Here is a 22950-nt window from a genome sequence, read left to right as displayed (position 1 = left end):
TTTCGTTCTTAAGATTTCTTTATGGTTGCTTTCTTATTACTTTGTATGGTTTTCTCATTATTATTGTTATTGTTATTATGCTTTCCTATTTCTTATGGTTTTCTTATGATTATGACTATTATTATATTTGTTGTTGTTCTAGGTTCTTATGTCGCTTTTGGTCTATTATCTTCGTCCATAGTTTTGCTTAGGTCTGATTCCCTGAGTTTTGTTATTTATAGTTTTGTTTTTGTAGTCAGGTTCCTTTGGTTATGTTATTGTCTAGCTTCCCTCGTGTTCCTTTTGTCTTCTAGTTTGGTCACCATCCAGATTCCCTCAGTTCTCTATAGCCTGGTCCACACCTGATTTCCATTCTCATCTGATTACCTGCCTCAGTGTCTCATTGGTCCATGCCTCACTCCCCTCTGTTTATTAGCTCTCTGGTTCTCATTGTACTTCGCTGGTTCCTCCCGTCCATTGCCTTCAACTATGCCTCTATGTGTAACCATGTTCCTGCAGAGTCTACTTCAGTAAGTTTTTGATTTTTTAGTTATGGATTGTATCTGCAGTATTTTTGCTTCATTTATGAAAACCTTGTTAAAAATAAAGAACTGAAGATTTTTACAACATACTGCTGCCAAGCTCTTGGCTGCGCCTTGGTCACTCTAAACCATAGAACGCGACAAACATGAGGAAACCAATGATACTCTGAGGGACATCAATGTTTTTTTATGTGCTCCTATTGTAAAAGGTGTGTGTTTATTGAGACCAGTAGGGTGGAATTTACAATGTCCCACTGTGTCATGAGTGGGTAACCCGCTTTCTTATGATGTGACTGTCTAGTTTTATTTTTTTCTTATAAAAATCTCAACTGACCATCTGGGAATTACATTTCAATACTCTGTGTTCATGCAATTGGTCAGGTAATCATTGGCCAAACATTTCAGAAAGAAAGTGATGGTGTATGTTTCACTTTTTGGGTTCAAACATCCTACTTGCCCATGTGTGTCAGCACAGTGGTGTGAGATTAGACAATGGGATTATTAGTCATTGCAAGTCACAGCTGCTTTGTTTCTGTAGCTGTGGTAAATATTTGAGCTATACATGACATTCTAAGAGTTATAGTGCTCGTGTAGCAGAATATTTTGACATGTCCAAAAAAATCTGTAGAACCCTGGTTTTTGTGGTGTTCAGACTGTGTATGCCACAGTGTTAAACGTGTAGGAAGGTGATGTGTTATTTTCGTCTGGCATCAATAAAACAAAAGGTTGATACACAGTGTAGAAAAGAAGGGATGGCACTTTATTTCCAACTACACTATACTTGTACTATAAATTTTACATTACATACTCAAATGTAGTCTGCAGTCTCGAGTTTGCCCAACAGTTAAACTAGGTGGATACCCAGCTCCTCTAACATCACCCTTGAGTAAATTCCAAAGAAATATCCAGAATGAGCAGTTTCCTCTGACTGTGAAAGGAAAGCTTCTGGCTATGAGTTAGAAGACAGAAACTTGGCTGATTGGAGAATCAAGGCACGGAAACTAGAAGAGCTCCATTCACCACTGTTATTTAGGTAATGTTATTTTGAAAGGAAAGCTGGCATGCTAAGGATTGGTTAAACAGTAAATTGCAGTTTAGCTAACTGACCGAAAGCCCACTTAAAAACCCTTTCTTGTGCATGTATTGCTTAACAGCAGTGCAAGGCTGCAATGAGCTAAATTACTCACATAGCGCCAGATTATCAAAATGTTTGCATGTACAAAATCACGTACAATCTGGGTTGTGTATACAAAGCTGATCTTAAAACCAGGTGCAAACTGAGCGTGCGTAAAGTCCATGGAACAGGTGGCCCAAAGTTTTTAGTCTGTTTGCTTTCATAAATAGGCAAAACATCAGATAATGACCCAAATGCACAAATTTATGGGAGGAGGCTATGCAAATGTATTTACCTCCCACCTGCATGCTAATCCTCAAACCTAAAACGGATTGTGTGTGCTGTTTTTGCCTCTATGTTTAGCACGCTTGAAATGCAGGTACTTACTGGCAAGCAAAAAGGTTTGCTTTCACTGTGGCGAGAAAAATGCAGAGATAGAATGGCAGACGACAGGAAAAGAGAATCTTCTGTACATGTGTCAATAGATTTTGATTATAAAAAATCTAAATAATAAAAATACTTAAGAATAGAGGATTCTGTGTAGGATTATATAAGGTTTGATTTGGACCCAATCACAAACAGAAGCCATGACATATCTTCTATGATAAAACTCCTTGCAACACTTTTTTTTCTTGCGTCTGGATCATTCCATCGCACCATCACTGTCAGTGAGATTATCTGCTGCTGAAACACAAACCTGATCATGGTAAAGTGCGCACATACAGTAACTGATCATCCACCAGCGAAGCGCACAAAGCCTGTTAACTGTAATTGCACATCATGCAAAGGACCCACTGTGTTTGGATGTTGATAATAGGCAAGAAATAAAGACATACTAACACAGATTCAATTTGCAAACACGATACTAAAATCACATTTTAGCACGTGAAAAATCACCACTTTAAAGCAGCCTATTCCATGTAGTGAAAAGGGTGTGTATCCTTTAATATTGTCACTAAACAAAACAAAATGCATTATTGACAGTAACAGAGTAATTGGAGTTGAATCCGTTTGATTACGTTGTTTAAATGTGAACGTATGTTAGGGGATGTCATACTAATGTTGGCTTGGCGCTGGTGCAAGCAACAATTACAGACACGCTTGACATTTGTAAGAGGTTTATTGAAAAACACAAGGTAGAGAACCTCGGGTTTCTGCACCGGAACCAGGACGAACAATGGAAGGAGAAGGTGAGTATTAGTTGGAGGTTAGGTTATGTTGAATGTAGGATTTTGTGACCGGTTGAAGGAGTGGCTTACTGATTGGTGATGAAGATAGGGGTCCAGGGAAGGTGAGTAAGTCTCTGAGTCTGAGATTGGCAGGTTGGTTGTGTTTCAGATGCTTGCGCTGGAAGAGCATCTGACCTGTACCGGACTGAGGGTGGACAGGCAGGAGAGCAATGGATTACCGAGCTGCAACTTAACAACAATCCAGTAGGATGGAGAATCAGCGAGGACACTAGGAGCAGCGGTATGAGGAGAGATCTTCTAGGAAATCAAGAGACTGGGAAACAGCCACAGATGTAGGAACCTGACAATGGTGACAGGTAGTGATGTTTTCAGTGTGCCAGTATGCGTGTCGAGTAATCCAGGCAGACTTTCTGAAGCGAATATGGAGACTTGTGTGATCTGATTTGCCAGTTTGCAAGTGATTCGAAATAAATAAGGGACAGCATAATGCTGCTGATTGCCAGTCACATGTAGTAGTCTGGGGATCTTATTGCAAGTGCTCTAGCAATCTATTGGAGTGTCTTTTTTTGCTTTGGAATCGGCAAGAAAGAGGAGAGTATTGGAACAAATGTAAACTTCTCACAACATGTATAAAATTGCAATTGCTTTAATCGCTCACCAGCTTCATTTGTGGTTAAGAATTAGTGCTTTCACCTTCATTGTCCAGGCTCCATTCCTAGTTAGGGAATATATTTTTATAAGTCTGTCTTTGAAAAGAATGTTTTAATCTCAAGGAGGCTTTCCGTGGTTAATTAAAGACAATACACATCACAACCCTCTGGTATATTTGTTTCCACTTTTCCTTTCGATTCAGCCATAGTATCATAAAGACAGATTAAGTTCTGAAAATGTATTGGTATTACAAACTCAATTTAAAACTTTAGGCAAGAAATTAATGTCATTAAAATGACTCTGCCTGTTTTACATTTATTGTCCACTTAATGGCACAGTAGATCAAATGGAGTATCTTGATGCCTCGGCTCATGAGTTAAGCAATTGAATGGAAAGTCTGTGCTTCAGGAGGCTCCATCTCGCCATCCGCAGAATCCTGGAAGCAAGGAGACAAAGGTAGGATCAGTGATCAAAAAACTTCACAAGGAAGTCCACAAGATCTGGCGTGAGCAAAAAATCTGGCCTCTCTCAGGGATTCCTGCTCCTCTTAAGCACTTACTGATTAGCTCAACAAGCTGCAGCTGCAGGGCCCGCCAGTCGCACCCTGCTGGAGAGGTGAGAGAAGACAACATAGAAAACACAACACAACCCTTCACACAGTGCAGGGAGTGTAACATGGGAGGGTTAATACACACATTACTTTGTGTCACCAAACAACAATTTAAACAATAATGCACATTGTATATTGTTAAGCTATTATGGAAAAAATAAATACAATCTGTAAAATCGTTGGAAAATATTTTATTTTTATGTACATAAATGTTCCATTTAAATTATTAGCAATACAGTTATGTAATGTTATGTTTTTAAATTTAGTAGACTAGCTACACTGTGGCTCAGCAACGCATCGCTCACCTGCTTGTCCACCCTCAGCCTGCTGTGGGGCTCCTATCAGTCTTGTGCTGGAGAAAGACAAAACAGATGCTCAGCCAGCACCAGCCTCTTAGACACCCTAAACCTGTCAACTCCAGACTAAGAGATTTACTCGCCTTCCCTGGACTTTCACCTTAATTCACAAACAGTAAGTGACACCTCCAATCCTTCATCATTTTCCACATTCAACAATAACTTACCTCCTATTAATACCCTCCTTCTCCCTTCACTGATAGTACTGATCCAGTGCAGAAATCCGGAAGTCCTCCACCTGTGTTTCTTAATAAACCATTCTAACTGTCGAACGTGTGTGTGTAATTGTTGCCTGCATCAGAGCCATAAAATAACAATGACAAGCAAACACTTACCACAAACTGTTTTTTATGTTGCTAATATTACATTCAGGCTTAAATATTGTGGCTGTTTATGATAAACTCTGAACTCTTCAAACACATTCTCAAAAAAGAACGTGACGAGTCTTTAAAAAAATTAAATGTTCAAGGGAGGCGAACATCTAATAAATTCATTGACAGACGTATTTTTTATTGTTAATATTGATTGGCCAATTACTAAGCTGCAACCGTTGCGAGTTACTTCACCCTAGACACAGCACTGACCAGGTACCTTGTGTGCACACCAATGGTGGAGGTACGTGCCACTTTGGACACAGCTCTGCCTTCCTGCCCAATGGCCTGTAATCCATCATTCTGATTAAAGGCGAAGCAAGATGTAGTCTTTGCCTCACCGGGTCCGTTTGCACCACAAACATAAAGCATCTGCTCATAGAACAACTTCAAACTCTGCCTTCTGCATGCGCGGTCAAGCACTCGGAGGCGCCCTGCACAAATGAACAGACACGGAAAATAGTCTCGTCATGGCAATGGCTGCGATGAAAAACTTGCTGCTGTAAATATTGATAGTAATGGTTAACAAATAGCAACATTCCAGAAAAGCAGGAACAGAAAGGAACTGAAGGAAAAAATCAGCAAGTAGATCATTCATAACGTCACAGCGCAACAACCCCTACATGTTTCAAGCAACACAGCAGAGTGATCTGTTCACTTTTCCTCCAGTTCCCTTGGAGGCAGTAGCAGACAGTTAGCAGCACATCCAATGTCTTCATTTAAATAGGGCAGTCTGCACCGTTTTTGCACCTGTTATCCATTGCGCACGCAATCTTTTTAGATTGTCCACAACACAAGTTATTAGACATGCAGTTTTGTTTTTTTTTTTGTTTTTTTTGCACAAGCAATTTCCTTATTTGGAATCTTTAAGATCTGAGCATATGAAACAGCTGATTCTCACTTTAAACAGTGATACTCAACCTGTGTTCTCTTGTTCTCCCTGTGTTTGTTTGCCCAATCAGGATAAAAAAATGAACATTAAAATACCTGTAATTATCAATATATTATTGATTTTAGCAGCAGCAATGCCAAAACGCCTTTCTTCCATTAAGAAAATTAGACCATGTTATGCATACAATTGAAATTTATGCTGCTAATAATGTGATAGCCTGGGATAGTTGTCCTTTTGATTATGTTGTTACGTTGAAGCTGTAAACCCAGGAAGGTGCTGGCCTCCCCTTTAGATATTGTCTGAATGAATTCAACAAACCTTATCTGTGTGGGTGAAGAAGAGCCTTTTGACATCTTCCTTATTTTCATTTGGCACATAGTGAGGCTTTTTTTTATTAACCACTGTTCAGACATCAGAGGGACTTTTTCTGCAGAGAATTCCTTCTTTGCCCTCACTGACACTTCAATTCATTCTTCACATCTCTCTTTAGAAGAAAAATAGAAACAGTGATGTGAGAAATCCCCGGACGCTCGGAGATTGCAATAATCTCTTTTTCACATTCTTCAATTCCTAACTCCTTTCACATAAAACAAATTTATGATAATCCATTGATGTTTTTCAAATCCACATGAGGGCAGCCAAACATGATTTTTCTCCCCATGCTGCGTTTGGGTGTTTGGAAGCACAACCACAATGTACTCTGCTATAATTACTTCAACCGTGCTTTCATTCACATACTTTAGCAGTCCTTTGGATTTTGAATCACCATACCACTGCAGATTTCAAAGTTCCTGTAAATCAACAATCCTTGGATCCGGCGCAGAAATCCTTATAGCACAAGATGAACACATGCTAATCTGCTTTGATGTTCCAGGGGGTGTATGTACAAATGTATGGTTCACACAGCAGATCATAGTCTTACAGTCATCAGCTGGCGGACTGGTGGAAATCAACATGTGTGAGAATTGTCTACTAATAATGGTGCAGCCTTGATGTTTATTAAGCTTATTATGACTATAGTCTCTCCCTCTGCAGTCTAATAGCCCTAAATAAAATCCAGTGCAACCAGTTGCCTTTAGAAGTAACCTAAAATGAGTAAAAGGAGTGTGTATTTTAATCTTAGCTTAAATCCAGCTGTTCCGTGAAGGCCTCAGAGGTTTGTTAGAGGCAATTGGTGAACAAGTAGCATCATAAAGACCAAGGAACACAACAGACATATCAAGGATAATGTTGTGGAGAAGATTAAAGCAGGTTTAGGTATAAAAAGAATGTTGCAAGCGTTGAACATCTCACCAAGCACTGTTCAATCCATCATCTAAAAAAATTGAAAAAATATGTATGCCACAGCTGCAAAATTACACTCAATCTGGCCTTCATGGAAGATTGGCAAGAATAAAGTCATTAATGTAAAAGAAATTAGAAGTCCTATTTGCAGCTATGTATCAGACACATCTGGTGAGGTGAAATAAGGCCAAACTTGAACTCTTCGCCTAGCATGCAAAATACTCTGCGCTGCAAATTACCCTGAACATCATGTCCACAGTGAAACGTGGTGGCAGCAATATTGGTATACATATGTATTCAGCAAGGACATCGAAGTTGGTCAGAGTTGATTGGAAGATGGATGGAGCTAAAGAAATAATAGCTGGAAGAAAACCTGTGAGAAACTGCAAAAGACTTGTTAACCCTGACCATACAACTCAAAGTAACAATGGGATGGTTTAGATCAATGCAGAGATGTTCACAAGTCCAAGTCAAGTCTAAAATGTGTCATCCCAATTCAGAGTTAAGTTTCTAATGACAGAAATAAATATTTTCTCAGCAAGACATCTGGTGCACATCTAACCTTATTTTTGCAACTTATGTGTAACTCGAGGCGGTGTCTCAAACTTGAGTCACCATCTCTGGATCCATCTGCTTTTATCTATATGGATTGAGTCCCTTTTCTATCCAATCTGACTCACTAATATTTGCTGAATTTGAAAAAATTATGTCAGCCTATAAATCTGATAAAGATATACCTCAAAAGATTTGCAGCTGTAACTGCAGCGTAAGGTGGTTCTACAAAGTATTGCCAAAAGGAGGTAGAATAAATTTTATGCCACACTTTTCGGATTTATTTGCAAAACAAATTTCTAAATGTTTTGAAAACAATGTATGGTTTTCCCACCATTTCACAATAATGCATTATGCATCCCAGTAAAATACTGTATATTGAAGTTTATAATTGTAACATGCTAAAATGTGAAAACGTACATGGGGTTTAAATACTTTTGGAAAGGATCATATTCCCTAACGTATCAGTCTTGTATGTACATCATGATGCTTGTTGGGATATTACTGTGTATGAGCACAAAATAGCTAGTACCCCCTGTACTAGCACATGTATCAATGTATGGTCTTAGCTCATGCTGCCAGTAACAACACTCTGTTTGCCTTTATGTACAGTTGAGTTGTATATGGATTGGGTGCAGACGGCCCTGTTAATAGGTTTCTTTAGAGTGGCCCTGCTGCTGCTCTGCAAAGGTAATATGTCACACTCCAGGTCTCCCTGGCTGTGCAGTCTGTCTCTCCACTACCCTGCGCCACTCCATCAAGTCGTCCCTCTGCACATACCAGCCTCTAGGGGAGACGCCAGGCCAGGAGAGTCCAGAGTCTTTAGGTAATGTTAGATAGAGATATAGGACCACAGTGGCGTGCTGATATGTGTGTGCCTTAGAGAAATAACAGAAAAAGTATTAGCTTGCAATGCTTTGATAATGTCTGTGCAGCTAGAATATATGTGTGGCTAATGAAAACACTTTCTGCAAACCAATTCATCTCTACAAGACCATCATTTTGGCTTCAGTGTTAAGTAAAAGCAAGAGACAAATCAAGTGAATAGTTATCACAATAGTTACTCACATTCAACACATTTTATGTTGCTTGTGTTTTCCTTTCCTCATTTTTCCCTAGGTGGAAGGCCTATGTGTGTCTGAATGCTGCAATTAATCACTCTGATCTGGAGCCACTGACATTTGGAAGTTCACTCACATCCTTGTATATTCCGACATTGATAAACTATCACTTTTAGATGCTTAAATACACAAGAATATGCCATGTCCTCATTATGTCACAACACTGATTGCACTACATGCAAAAGTTTTGACAGCATGGGTGCCCCCACTGAGCTGCAGATGTAATTTAAACAACACACACTTTTGGCTTTAATATAGACAAGTTTAGCTTCACTACACAAATGGCAGTTTATTAATAGTTTATGATATTTTACAGTAATACATATTGAATTAAAAGAAAACATTGTACACATTTTAAAAATGTATAAAATCCCATTAAGGTTTATTGCAAGCACTGCATAGTGGAATATTTCATCCAAAGTGTGAATAGTAACTGAGCAATGGACATTCTTTGATCTGAGCCTGCTACTACTTGTAGTGCACAAGACAAACTTTCTTTAAACATTCATATAGACAATTAAATCTTATTCACCTAGTTTAGACTGACAAGTTATTAGGAAAAATAATCACAAAATGTTTAATGTTTTAAGCTAAGATGTCAGTGTTTTTAATATAGCCATGTACTGTATGTTGATGCATCTAATAACATATCTCACGTGGATCGAATAATAAAAAACAAAATCAAGGTCCTGCAGGGAATTACAAAGTTCCTTTCAACTTTTACTGTGAAGGATTTGGAACTGTCGACAGTCGTTTAGAAATGGGGCTTTCAGGCTATGCAGCATTCTTTGGATATAAACGTCCATCTCGAAGATATTTCATAGATAGGGCTATCCCCGTACTCCATAATGTCTCTGCATGTTTTGATGGGAGCTAGCGTATTCTATTTATATGAGAGCAGTGAATGAGAATCACACATGCGTATATGAACGAGCTGTAAAAGAATTCAATTTAACTGGATTCAGTTTAGTTATATAACGTCAATTCACAACACATGTCGTCTTAAGGAACTTTACAGTTAAATCAATCAAATCATACAGATTCCAAGTCAAGTACATACATTCCAATTGTTCCTTGTTATCAAACAATGCAGTGACATTTAGTTTATTATTCAAATTGGTTAAACACCTTTCTGAGAAAACCCAGCAGATTGCTGTTGTGATTATGAATATGGATATATTATTTAATATTAATATTTTAATATTTTATCAAATAATATTTCGGTCTGTTAAGGGTTGTCCTGTGAATACCAGCGCAATAAGGTGGTGGTATTAGGACAAAGTCAAAAGGGATGAGCCAAGCTCTGACATTATTGAACAGCAAAACTCTGTACACACAGGGATTGAATTCACACAATTTTTTAAAATACAAGAATTTATTAACAAAAATGAGTCAACTCAAGTCAAACATATTTCAATCAACAAACTCTTTACCATGCTAAAACAATCCAACTTAACTACCAAGCAGAAATAAATAATAAGGAAGACTAATGGGTTATGTACAATGTAAACAAGTTGATCAATGAAGGTTGAAAATGACCGAAAGAATGATGCAACATTACCATGCAATGTTATTTATGTTTGAGAACCAAGGATTATCTTGAAGAATCTAGAAGTGAAGTTAAGTTAGTCTTGGAACTAACTTATGCAATAATTGGCATACCTTTTGTAACTGATGTTGCCCTATCTGACCACTTTTCTGTTATTTTTGAAACCATCACCATCTCCAATTGCTCAATTAGCCAAAGCGATATTATTAGAAAACGCATCTTTAAGGACGCTGCCACTGAAACCTTTAACCAGATTTACTCTTCAACTTCCACTATGCCCTGTAACACTGTAGATGAGCTGGTAGATAACTTTCATTCTAAAATCTCAGACATCATTGATTCAATTGCTCCAATTAAAGTAAAAGTGCTGGTATTATTGGACCTTAGTGCAGCATTCGACACTGTTGATCATTCCATTTTATTAGAGCACCTGGAAAACTGGGTCGGCCTTTCTGGTACAGCACTCAATTGATTTAAATCCTACTTGAAGGACAGGGACTTTTTGTGTCAGTAGGTAACTTTACATCAGAGACCACAAAAATCACATGTGGCGTTCCCCTAGGATCCATCTTAGGGCCCCTCCTATTCAATATCTACATGCTCCCCCTAACTCAGATTTTAATAAACAACAATGTCAGTTATCATAACTATGCAGACGACACACAGCTATACGTTACGATGTCACCAGGTGACTATAAACCCATTCCAAGCGCTGGGTAAATGCATAGAAGAAATCAGTGCATGGATGTGCCAACATTTTCTTCAGCTGAATCAAAACAAAACGGAAGTAAAAATCTTTGGACCAAAGGAAGACCGTTTACAAGTTAGCACACAGCTTCAGTTAATACAGCTAGAAACCACCAGTCAGGCTCGAAACCTGGGTCTAGTGATGAACTCAGACCTGAACCTTCAGAGGCACAAAAAGACAGTAACAAGGTCAGCCTTCTATCACCTAAAGAACATATCCAGGATTAAAGGACTAATGTCTCAGCAGGACCTTGGAAAACTAATTAATGCGTTCATCTTTAGTAGAATTGATTACTGCAACAGTGTCTTCACAGGTCTGGCTAAAAAGTTGATCAGACAGCTGCAGTTGATCCAGAACACTGCTGCCCGCATCCTCACTAGAACTAAGAAAGTGGAGCACATCACCCCGGTTCTAAAGTCTCTACACTGGCTCCCTGTAGCTCAGAGAATAGACTTTAAAATAATTCTGTTAGTCTATAAATCACTGCATGGCTTAGTACCAAAATACATTACAAACTTGTTGTCAGTGTATCAACCACCCAAACCTCTCAGGTCTTCTGGCTCAAATCTACTCTGCATACCCAGAACCAGAACCAAACATGGAGAAGCAGCTTTTAGTTATGATGCTCAACTAATCTGGAATAAACTCCCAGAAAACTGTAGAATCACCGAAACCCTAAGTTGCTTTAAATCAAGATTAAAAACGTATTTGTTTAAAGTGGCCTTTGAATGTGTTATTTAAACATTATTAGTTAAGTTTTCAGTCCAATTTTCCTTTCGTTTTCTTATCCATCATTCCATTCTCTTTTTTTTTTTTTTTTATTACCTCTGTTGTTTGATTTTCTGTATCATTGTAATGTTTTTCCTCATGTACAGCGCCTTGAGTGCCTTGTTGCTGAAAAGCGCTATATAAATAAACTTGACTTGACTTGACTTGGGGTCCCAACAACTGAAACCTGTCATACTCCACAAGTAACCCTGGTGACTGAAGACAATTTTTTGCATGAACTGGAATCTGTCTGACAAGATTTCCTCTGATCCTTACTGCACATTCCAGCCTTTCTATGTGAATATTGTGATCGACTGCGTTAAATGCAGCTCCAAGAACAGGGCAAGTACCTACATAAGACCATTATCTGAGGCCATGAGAATATCATTAGTTCTACAGTTTTTCCTGATGCTGTCTCACTTACTGAGGATTAAGTAATCATGTTTGGGAGGGTGCCAATTATTTTATTTTTAATAGAATCAATTTCATCTAAATAATCCCATAAAATCATTACTGCTGGGAACTAAGGGAATGGATGGCTCAAAGAACTATGACTCTCTGTAAGTTTGGCAACTGTGCTAAAAAGAAACCTAGGTTTATTCTTATTCCCTTCTATGAATGATGAGAAGTATGCTGTTCTAGCTTGGAAAATTGACTTTTTATATAACAGTAGACTATTTTTCCAAATTAAGTAGGACTTCTGTGCTGTGTAAAGTGCTATTTTCTGGAATTTTCTGATATTGTGCTTTAAAGTATGCAGCTCTGAATTGAACCAGAAAACGAGCCTCCTATGAAAAACTACCTTCTTTTTCAAGGGGGCTACATTGTCTATTGCACCATGCAGTGAGGAAGTAACACTACAAACAAAAATAATCTATTTGTGAAAGAGAAGAAATGAAATAACTGCCCTCCACTGTGTTTTTTTCTGTGATAATCAGAAAATTCAAAATGAAACATATTATTTCAGAATCAGCTTTATTGCCAAGTTCGTACATACAAACAAGGTATTTGACACCGGTACACTTTCCTCTCTGGGTTTTTTTTTTTTGGTTGTTTAATGCGTTATAAGATATATTTATGCATATATATTTATGTCCTAAAATATACATACAGGTCCTTCTCAAAATATTAGCATATTGTGATAAAGTTCATTATTTTCTATAATGTAATGATGAAAATTTAACATTCATATATTTTAGATTCATTGCACACTAACTGAAATATTTCAGGTCTTTTATTGTCTTAATACGGATGATTTTGGCATACAGCTCATGAAAACCCAAAATTCCTATCTCACAAAATTAGCATATTTCATCCGACCAATAAAAGAAAAGTGTTTTTAATACAAACAACGTCAACCTTCAAATAATCATGTACAGTTATACACTCAATACTTGGTCGGGAATCCTTTTGCAGAAATGACTGCTTCAATGCGGCGTGGCATGGAGGCAATCAACCTGTGGCACTGCTGAGGTCTTATGGAGGCCCAGGATGCTTCGATAGCGGCCTTTAGCTCATCCAGAGTGTTGGGACTTGAGTCTCTCAACGTTCTCTTCACAATATCCCACAGATTCTCTATGGGGTTCAGGTCAGGAGAGTTGGCAGGCCAATTGAGCACAGTGATTCCATGGTCAGTAAACCATTTACCAGTGGTTTTGGCACTGTGAGCAGGTGCCAGGTCGTGCTGAAAAACGAAATCTTCATGTCCATAAAGCTTTTAAGCAGATGGAAGCATGAAGTGCTCCAAAATCTCCTGATAGCTAGCTGCATTGACCCTGCCCTTGATAAAACACAGTGGACCAACACCAGCAGCTGACACGGCACCCCAGACCATCACTGACTGTAGATACTTGACACTGGACTTCTGGCATTTTGGCATTTCCTTCTCCCCAGTCTTCCTCCAGACTCTGGCACCTTGATTTCCGAATGACATGCAGAATTTGCTTTCACCCGAAAAAAAGTACTTTGGACCACTGAGCAACAATCCAGTGCTGCTTCTCTGTAGCCCAGGTCAGGCACTTCTGCCACTGTTTCTGGTTCAAAAGTGGCTTGACCTGGGGAATGCGGCACCTGTATCCCATTTCCTGCACACGCCTGTGCACGGTGGCTCTGGATGTTTCTATTCCAGACTCAGTCCACTGCTTCCGCAGGTCCCCCAAGGTCTGGAATTGGCCTTCTCCACAATCTTCCTCAGGGTTCGGTCACCTCTTCTCGTTGTGCAGCGTTTTCTGCCACACTTTTTCCTTCCCACAGACTTCCCACTGAGGTGCCTTGATACAGCACTCTGGGAACAGCCTATTCGTTCAGAAATTTCTTTCTGTGTCTTACCCTCTTGCTTGAGGGTGTCAATAGTGGCCTTCTGGACAGCAGTCAAGTCGGCAGTCTTACCCATGATTGGGGTTTTGAGTGATGAACCAGGCTGGGAGTTTTAAAGGCCTCAGGAATCTTTTGCAGGTGTTTAGAGTTAACTCGTTGATTCAGATGATTAGGTTCATAGCTCGTTTAGAGACCCTTTTAATGATATGCTAATTTTGTGAGATAGGAATTTTGGGTTTTCATGAGTTGTATGCCAAAATCATCCGTATTAAGACAATAAAAGATCTGAAATATTTCAGTTAGTGTGCAATGAATCTAAAATATATGAATGTTAAATTTTCATCATGACATTATGGAAAATAATGAACTGTATCACAATATGCTAATATTTTGAGAAGGACCTGTATGGCGAAGCTGGACTATTATTTCCCAATGACCTTGTATCTTCCTACGTCATCAGAGCGAAATGCAGATACGCAATAGTGAGACGTGAGTTCACCATTAGCTAAAAAGTGGCCCTTTTTTGCCTTGCTTTAGTTTTACTTCTCAATAAAACAATTGTTTTTAAATGTAATTGAACTTGAATTTATTTTATGTTAACAGTGACAAAAGAGACAACAATAAAGAGACACACAAAAAGGTTATGAGCAGATACAAAAAATAAAATGGCTTGGTTTAGAGATTTATAATGTAAACAATGTGGGTTTGAAATTCTTTACAAATAAATAATACAAAAGCAATAAGATTTGATTTGTAAACTGGCTGTTAAGACCTTAAGAAGTTTAAGACATGCAGCCACTAAGATGTTAAGTATCTTTTTTTTTTTTCAAAGAAAACTTGTCTGTCCTACACAGTTAGTAATGAAAATGTTTGTTATTGTCTGAATGTTGCGGATAACTGCACACAGCAAAAGGCTTACATTTCCTTCAGCTAACTGTGCTGGCCTGACTTATCTGCACCAGGAAAGTAACAACATAAAATTTTTCCACATATGTTTCTGCTGGTACACTATAGTCAAATGAACCCTAAATATTAATTGATTTTATTATGAAATTTGTATGTCAGCAATCTTGATGTTAAATGCATCTGAGCGAACCAAAAATCTGAAGGGATGAAAAACTTGTCTGTTAAGTCTTTACACCCAAAATATGTTTACAAGTTTTCACAGTTAAAGTTGTTTACTGATACTCACTTAGTTTTTGCAGGCTTTTAGAAGGCATGACATATTATGTGGTAATTGGTGCCTCAATTTATGTTTTTCAGTCAACTTACCTTTCTCATTGTTGTGTCCTATGTCAATTTTCTGAAACAAACAATGACCACTAGGAATATCTATGTTATTTTCTAAATGTAAGAATCATAAGAGTGTTTTATTGCTTTCTTCATCATCAGATATCTAAGAGCATTATTTATATGCCATTAAATAATCTTAAATTATTTAAATATATATATATATGTCATGGATTTGTGTGGTTATGATAGGTTACAATCATACATAACCATCCTAAGTGAAAAGGGTATCAACAATAGAACTGCATACTCGGAAATATAAAACATACAGTATGCATGAAGAAACACATAATGCACTTCTTCAGCAGTGTTACCTTGCAGCAAGAAAGTCCTTGGCTCAAATCACAGACTAGGGTCTTTCTTCTGCATGGCGTTTTTATGATCTCAATGTGCATATGTGGATTCTCTCCAGGTACTCCAGCTTCCGCCCACAGTTCAAAAACATGGCTGTTAGGTTAATGAATCTGTAAATTGTGCTTGAGTGTTTGTGTCTCTGTGATGGACTAGCATGCTGCCCCCCCTCACCGCCTACATGCCTTAAAGACTCCATTAGGCATGACTTAGGCTTGTGTTAGTAAACTGCTGTGATGTTTCCAGCTTTGTGTGGTTAAAAAAGTCTACCAGCATATCGGTCAAGTTGTAGTTTCTTGTAGCCCTTTGTAGTTGTAGCCATTTTTTTCACAGCCGACACAGCTATACTAAAACCGATAGGGGGCGCTCATGTCACACAGATGAACAGCATACCTATCGTGTACACCACAATGATGTATTTCTTTTTTTTTTCCTGGTTTCATTTATTTGTTACATAATTGTTTTCTTATCTAAAGTGATCAAATGTAATTGAAATATATTTCATTAATTATATATGTAATACATAATATAAATATATATATTCCAATTAGAAATACATTTTTTTAAATCTGTTTAACAGTTTAGCGTTAGTGAAGCTAAATGTTTGGTAAGCTGTGCCCACCACTGACAGAGGGTGTCAGCATGGTGCTGTTTACCTTAAAAACCTACAAGGAAAAGGAGCACAATTTGTTTCCTTCATTTTGGGCAGAAGTGAAAGTCGAACTCTGATTCAAAACATGGACAAAAGTCAACTCATGCCCGTCTGAAAAGAGTTAGCTTACAATTGATTCCAGTTTCGTAACTGTGCGAATGCAACGGACTATCCAGCAAACAATGGGAGGTAGTTATGTGTCTTAAATATACTATCCATGGACTATATGTGATCTGAAAACTTTGAAATCCTCACAGTGCCTCACTTGCCACCTTTGTAGCCAAACCACAGGAGCACATTTTAGCTTTGTCCTTTGTACCGTCTTTTTCTGTACTGTTGCATTTGTCTCATGACCACAGCACAACAGGCTGGATATGTCACCGCCTCCCTGCTTGCTCATTCTGGGCACCTTTTGGGGATAGCGCCCCAACCGAGTAGCTCTGTAACTGAATGTCATTGTCCAGGGATTTTTGTTTCTCAGCATTCTCTGCCGAGTGCCTTTGGTGTGAAAGTACCCTAATATTTTGTTGTAAAATGTCAAAAAAGGAAAACTTTTTTTTACAGCATCTGGTAAATTTATTTACAGCTTCAGATTTAAAATAAAATGTTTCCAAATGCAGACTACATTCTCTCTCCTTGGTTAAAGAGCTTGGAAATGCTAAAAAATAATCACATTAATTTCAGGTGACTACTCCTACTGTGCTTAAATCAGCAGTTAAATAATTTTATTTGACTAAAGTTAAAATTTATTATTTGTCAATCAAAAATTACTCACTCTAGAAATATCAGTTGCAATACAAAGATTTCATCCTTTTGTGCTATGACATTATCTTCTCTGGGAAGCTCTCCCAGTGTTGCCATTTATCATCCTAGCAATCAGTATGTCATGGCTGATGCGTCAGGAACAAAAGTATTTATGGCGTATGAGTTGTTGTGTCCAGCACCTTTATCTGTCAATGGCCAAATCAGCCAAAAGACCTTTAAACTCTCTCTCCTTCTCTTTCCAGAGAAACGTGAGATTGGATTGATTCTGTCTGTCTTTCCCTGGGTTTAGACTGAGGTATTGGAAGGTGTTGATTCGGTCACAGTTCAGGCGAGAGCAGCCGCTGTGCTGCCCGGCGAGAGGCAGAGGCGTAGCCGAGCAAGAGCGAGGTCACAGATATGATTATCCCCAAGTGTCAATACAAAATGGAGATGTGGGAAAGGTCCCCGCTGAGCTGGAAAATTAATGGCTTTGACCTCATCAAACCTGCGGAAGCATCTCCACTTGCTAATTAAGATTGAGTGGAAGAAAGTCATCAGTGTACAGCGCCGGCCATCTTAGCTGAGACTAATCAAGTACACTTCACTTCACTGCTCTTTATATTTATCAAAAGAGTCTGCCCAGGACAGGATAGGGAAGCAGTGACGCAGCGGACAGTGCTTCATAGTCATAACAGAATAACAGAATTTTCTCAATAACACCAGTATGCCACGTCCTCTAGTTTTCAGACTCTCTTTGTGTGCATGGGTGTTGGTGTGTGTGTGTGTGTGTGTGTGTGTGTGTCTGTGTGTGTGTGTGTGTGTTCATTTCAGTTATATTGTAGGCTAGTGATGCCCCAATAACAGGCTTGTTATTCCTAAATAAAGCCTCTAACATCCACCATAAAGTGCCATTGTAAACCTAGCATAGAGGCCATTATTGCCTCCCATTATTACAGTAAAACAACCAGATGGTTATGGGGTGAGAACAATGTGCATAAAAGGGATACATGTTAGTAGTGAACTGGAGTGGGAATTAAACTTTTTCAAGCCTATGTCACTGGTGAAAGGAAATTTAGACCAAACCTTCAAAATTTAACACACCTGTACTTGGTTCAAAGACACTGTGGGCCTGATCTTTAAAGATCCCAATAGGGTCACTAAATTGCTTGTACAAAAAAATGAATTCCTTGCGCAATAAGTGGGCGAGTTGCGGGCAATTGCCCGTTGCGGACGATTGCGCGTGCAATCTTTTTTGGACTGTTGCAGTTAGTTAACTATTGTCGTCGCTATTCACAGCAGCAGGTTTGTCATCGCAGCCTCTGCCCTGATAAAATTTATCCTGTCTGTTCATTTGTGCAGGGTGCCTCTGAGTGCGTCAGCATGCAGAAGGCTGAGTTTGAAGTTGTTATGCAAGCAGATGTCTTTATAGTAGTCTACAATGTAGTATTTGCCTCACTGGGTATCACTGGGTGACATCCTTCTTTGTCTTTAATCAAAATATTGGATTACGGGCTATTGCACAAGAGGACAGAGCTGTGTCCAAAGTAGCACGCGCCCCCTGCCATCGGTACGCACATGGAGCAGCTGGTCTTGGCTGACAGCACCACAGGAGCGCAGAGCTTGTTAACTGTGTTGCTTGATGGTATTCGCAAAACATTGGCTGATCAATATTAACAATATAAAAGACAAACGTGTCTGTCAATTAATTTGAGGTTTGCCTCCCATGATTTTTGAATTCTTTTTTAGACTCATCTTGTTCTTTTTGTTTTAGAGTATATGTTTGAAGAGTTCAGAGTTCAGAGTATCATAAACAGCCACAATATTTAAGCCTGACTGTAAGATCAGCTACAGATATATAGTTTATTGTAGGAGTTGGGAATCTGTATATCATTGCTTTGCTAATTTTAAAACATAACGTCACATAACTGTGATGCAAATAATTTAACATTTTGAAGAATCGAACATTTATGTACATGAAAATAAATTGTTTTCCAATGATTTTACTGAATTCATTTTGTTTGTTTTGCCAATATTAAACCATACACAACGTGTTTGATTGTTTAAATAGTTTATTGGTGACACAAAATATGTATAAACCCTCCCCTGGCATATGTTCACATTTAAATCCAGCTTCGATTGCTCTGCAATGACACAACGTTGCTGTCAGTAATGCAATGTGTTTTGTTTAGTGACAAGGTAAAAGCATACAGTTTTTCTCACCACATGGAATAGGCCACTGTAAAATGATGAGTTCTCACCTGCTAAAAAGCGATTATAGCAACCATTTTGCAAATTAAGCCTTGAGTCTGCGTTATAATGTCTTTCTGTCTTTCCTTATGATTAAATTAATATCAAAACACAGTGGGTTCTTTTCATTAAGTGCAATTACAGTAAACAGGCTGTGTGCATTTCTCTGGTGTATGATCAGCTATGTGCGCACTTCACCATGATCAGGTTTGTGTGTGTTCAGCAGCAAGTGATCTCACTAAGAGCGAGGGTGCTCTGGAATGATCCAGACCCAAGAAAAAAAAAATGTTGCAAGGAGTTGTATCATAGAAGATATGTCATGGCTTCTGTTTGTAATTGGCTCCTAATCAAACCTTATATAATCCTACACATAATCCTCTATCCCTATTCTTATGTATTTTTAATATTTAGATTTTTTACAATCAAAATCTATTGACACATGTACAGAAGATTATTTTTTCCCATCGTCTGTCATTCTACCTATGCCTCCTTTTGGCCAACGTGACAGCAGACATTTTTGCTTCCACTTAGTGCCTGCATTTCAACCGTGCTAAATATAGAATGAAAAACAACACAGGCTTACCACCGACACCTAGCCACTTTTTAGGGATAACGTACTAACTGGGTTGTAGAGGCTGACATTTTTTCGGGATTCCCACGGGAAACCCGCCGGACGGGAGACAGCATCAGTAAAGATCACGTGATTGGGACGGTACAGGATAAAAAATGAACGAGAGCGGGAGCTAACTAATAGGAGGGAAATAAACTAGGATCAATTGTCTTTGGAAATGTAAAACTGAGACTTTGTTATAAACTTTAAGAAAAAAAAACTTGGATCGACGCCGCCATTGTGTAGTTTTTTTCCAAGAAGCCTATACTATAATGTGAGTCAAACGAACTACACGACCCACAAGCCAACAGTGCTTCTGATCGATGTTTTCCACCTGCGTTCAGGATGGAGGGAACAAACGCAGGTGGAGAACTGGACGTGGTAAAATTGGATTTGCAACGTAAAGTCAGAAGTAAGGACTTATCTATTAAACTCATAGAGCTGACAGGAAAGTCGCACATTTTACCGAACTTCAGGAGAGTTGAATGCAGCGGTTTTAACACGCAGTCTGCTGCTTGTAAAACGTGTTTAGTTGTAATCAAGTTCACCAGTGATTAAGGGACACTTGTAAAACAGATTCTGGATTAAATCAGCTCTGCATCTCTTCATTCATCAAACCAAAAGTACTAACACATGTTAGGTCTCATCTGACCAACAAAATTGCTGCATGTGCACTAAAGATTTAAGAGGTAAGGTACGGAAGCCCGTGAGGGGACATGGGGAAATTTATTTCTTTTGCGTCTCCACGCAATACCTTTGCGTTCGGCATTTTGGAACAGCAGCACAGATGATAAACAGCTCATAAAACAAACACTGATATGTGATTGATATGGTTTATTTGTCATATGCAGGTTAACATGCAGTAAACAATGCGATTAAATGCTTAGGATAAGAAGAACCGTTCAAATCATGATAAAAACAAAAACACTAATGGCGTACAAAAAAAAAGTACACATCATGCAGCAGTAATAAGGAAATAAAGTGTCACAGATGTGGTTTCGTGCAGTTTTATGGTCCAGAGTTCAGTAGTTTGTTTGACAGCTTGTGGATAAAAACTGTCTTTTAGTCTGATTGAAGATCATTTTATTTAAGGCTGATTTCAAAATAAAACTCAATAAATCTCAAAACGGGTGTAGTGTTTGTTTCAATTTTGCAGTTATCGGGTTTGGAAACTATCCCACAAAGTATTGCGAAATAACGCAAAGACTATTGCGTGAGAACGCAAAAAGAGAAAAAATTCCCCCATGTCCCCTCGCGGACCTCGTTGAAAGGCTTTATCAAGGGAAGATATTAAATAAATATGTTGTGAAATAGAAAAAAAATGAATGTACCATTAAATGTACAATTTATTTAATACATCATTAAATATTAAGTGTACCACTAATTACGTCATGTCGTCTTTAAAATTATACTTAATTATTCAGTGGCACATTTTATTGCATAATAGTCCATTTCATGATATAATGGTACATTTATTGTTTCTAATGATGTATTAAATAAATAAATGGTACATTTAATTTAATGGCACATTTAATGTTACATTTCTTTCATGTTACATTTACTTCACTTATGGGACATTCACAACATTTATTTATTTAATGATTATTTTATTGTATTAATTTTGTCCAGTTTGACCCTCCATTCTTGATGCCTGTATAGGAGGTCATGTTAGAATTTGAATCAGGTGTTCTGGAGCAGACACACATCTAAAACTTGCAGGGAAGGGGTCCCTGAGGACCAGGGCTGTGAACCATTGAGGTACAGTTTCTAAATTATGAAGGTAATGCCTTTTTGTCCTTTTGTTCAACAAGTACAGTTCTCTTACTAGGTGCATTTTTCTTTTGTTTCAGCAACTTGAAACATAAAAGTGATGTCATTGTTCAAAGGAAACAATCACTTAATAAATTAGTAAAATACAACTATGTACATTTTGTTTATTCAGCTAAGATAGGCATGGTCTGTTTCCTTGTTTGATATTTTATTATTTCTTCATTATTATTCTTTTTACTTTAACTGGCCTTTACTACAGCTAAAAACAGGGACCTAACTGATCCTTCAAACAAAGAAATTGCCAAAAGACTAAATGAAGAAAACAAAAATGGGAGTGGCACAGGAGTGGGAGTCGTTCTGAATGGGAGCGGGATGGGAGTGGGAGTCTATTTACCAGGAGTGGGACGGGACAGGATTTTTTTTGTTATGCTGGCCTGGGATTGGGATGGGACAAGACATTTTTCTGTGGGAGCGGGATGGGACAGGAGAGAAAATCCACTCCCGTGTCACCCTCTACTGGGTTGGACCCCGTTTTGTTTTCAGGACTGGCTTAATTTCAGTGGCAGAGGTTGAACATGGAATTGGAAACATTTGTAGACATTTTGACTCATACTGACATATGAATAACCAGTTGTTGCAGATTTTGTTGCTTGCACATCCAAGCTGTGAAATCATATCCCAAAGGTGCTCTATTGGATCAAGATCTGGTGACTGAGGAGGCAATTAATTACAATGAACTCATTGTCATGTTTAAGAAACCGGTTTGAGATAATTGGAGTTTTATTATATGCAGCATTATCCTGCTGGAATCAGCCAGTGGAAGATGGGTACATGATGAACATAAAGGAATGGTCATGGTAAGCAGCAATGGGCTATGGCATTCAAAAGTTGCTTAATGGATATTAAACAACCTAAAGCGTGCCAAGATAATATCCGCTTACAATTGCACCATCCCCAGCCTGAACCGTTGATAAAAGGCAGGATAGGTCCATGCTCTCGTGTTTTTACAAAATTCTAACTCTGCCATCTGAATGTTGCAGCTGAATTTGAGAATCATCTGTCATCTGAATGACTTTTTTTGAATTGTAGATTCAAATTTTCTGTTCCTAGCTGACAACTCAGTGTGATTCTCTTCTGACCAGAGAACCTTCTCCCACATGTTTGCTGTCTACATTGCTTGAGGCAAACTTTACTTCTTATAACTTTCTGTTTGCCACTCTTCATAAAGGCCAGTTTTGTTGAG

General features: G+C 38.3%; 1 long non-coding RNA gene across 2 annotated transcripts; it reads left to right on the top strand.

Moving 5' to 3' along the window:
* Positions 1–450: 450 nt before the first annotated feature.
* Positions 451–4711, top strand: LOC124867466. 2 transcript variants are annotated; one of them, XR_007038070.1, is made up of 5 exons: positions 451–509; positions 2974–3181; positions 3815–3932; positions 4009–4557; positions 4646–4711. It is a non-coding gene; the product is annotated as an uncharacterized LOC124867466 (long non-coding RNA). The 2 variants fall into 2 exon arrangements; XR_007038069.1 differs by having other exon boundaries at positions 3815–4557.
* The last annotated feature ends 18239 nt before the right edge of the window (positions 4712–22950 follow it).

Source organism: Girardinichthys multiradiatus, chromosome 4 (assembly GCF_021462225.1).
Source record: "Girardinichthys multiradiatus isolate DD_20200921_A chromosome 4, DD_fGirMul_XY1, whole genome shotgun sequence".
Lineage (NCBI taxonomy): Eukaryota > Metazoa > Chordata > Actinopteri > Cyprinodontiformes > Goodeidae > Girardinichthys > Girardinichthys multiradiatus.
The sequence above is the reverse complement of the archived record's forward strand: the minus strand, read 5'-3'. Positions and strand labels throughout refer to the sequence as shown.